Source organism: Aplysia californica, unplaced genomic scaffold (genome assembly GCF_000002075.1).
Source record: "Aplysia californica isolate F4 #8 unplaced genomic scaffold, AplCal3.0 scaffold00439, whole genome shotgun sequence".
Classification (NCBI taxonomy): Eukaryota; Metazoa; Mollusca; class Gastropoda; order Aplysiida; family Aplysiidae; genus Aplysia; species Aplysia californica.
Genome location: NW_004797709.1, coordinates 367,311 through 368,774, shown reverse-complemented (window position 1 = coordinate 368,774; position 1,464 = coordinate 367,311). Strand labels below are relative to the sequence as shown.

Here is a 1,464-nt window from a genome sequence, read left to right as displayed (position 1 = left end):
CCAGAGGAAGGGGCAAAGGAGGTGACGGGGTGAGGGCAGAAAATGGAGACGAAAGAAAGCAGACGACAGAACATTGCTAGAGAGCAGGAAATGAGGTGAAAGGAGACAAATTTAGAGAAGAAAATTTTTCGGTCGCTACCCGGATTCGAACCCGGGACCTTTTGAGTGAGAGGCCAACACCTTAACCTCTAGGCCACGAGAGCCCCCTGGCTATCTCGTTTATTAGAGGACCGACTTATACCAAATTTCACACATATAACGAGCACAGTAAGGACTCTTAAAATCCTCAATCAAATTTGAGGAAAAAATTTCGTTACCATGGATACGGCGGCCATATTGGATTTTGTTGACATGTCTTACGTAATGAATACCGCACTTATTTTAAATGGAAATTGATTGTTTTTTTATTTTTTGTTTTACTTTTTTTGCATGCATCTTAACAAACATGAGATCTAAAAATGAGTCTGTTGAATTTTTCCTTAACGAATTAGAAAGTGTTTTAATGAATTTTTTCCCGAGGTGGTATTCAAGTTTGCATAGAAATTCCAGACTCCAGACATCACCAAAAATAAAATCTATTCAATATATCAAAAATTTAACAGACACATTTTTAGCATTGCTTCTTCTTTTCATTCTGTGAAAATTTCATGAAGATTGGATGAAAAATGGTGGAGTTATTCTAAAAAGTATATAGGAAAATCGCGTTTTGAGAAAACGGGCGATAAAGAAAAAGAAAATATTGACTTTATGAGGGAATGGTGGTGACAAACATGCCCGGTATAGGACAAAAAAATGGCGTTAGGCGGTTCTTATGCGATGAAATAGTTGTAGGAGAAGCTGTGGAAGCTAATAATGCCGACAACTCAAAATCAATGATTATGAGCAGAATCAGGACTTTAGGGCCCCTCCCCCCCCTAACCTGCCATTACCTCTCCTTATCTCTCTCTCTCTCTCCTTATCTCTCTCTCTCTCTCTCTCTCTCTCTCTCTCTCTCTCTCTCCCTTTTCTCCCCCCTCTCTTTCTCTACCTCTTTCTCATTTATCTCCCTCTGTTTCTAAAACACTTCCTCACTCACACATACACATACACAAACACACACAAACATACACCCCCACACTTCACAAAGATACGGGCGCTACGAAGAGCCAACAGAAGGGGCCCACATCTAGACGGTCAGAGAACATGTATCCGCCCATGTTCAGCCTACGCTTAGCCAATGCCTAGCCCGGGTGTAACCCGCCTGTTCTTGATACATCCCCGTGGTCCCCATGTCCAGCCCACTCATTTTTACCCACAAGACACGGGCATTGTACGGCGAAAACAACGTACCAAACAGCAACATCTGGTATGCTCGACGCTGACCCATGGTCCTGTCGGCATCAATGTAAAAACATTCATTGTGATTATTTTAAGTACCCATTGACACACACACACACGCGCGCGCACACACACACACACACACAC

At 42.3% G+C, this 1,464-nt stretch overlaps 1 long non-coding RNA gene across 1 annotated transcript in view; it reads left to right on the top strand.

The window, feature by feature from the left end:
- LOC118478245 overlaps positions 1-1,464 on the top strand; it is a 12,773-nt gene that overhangs the window by 6,563 nt on the left and 4,746 nt on the right. The window lies entirely within an intron of this gene.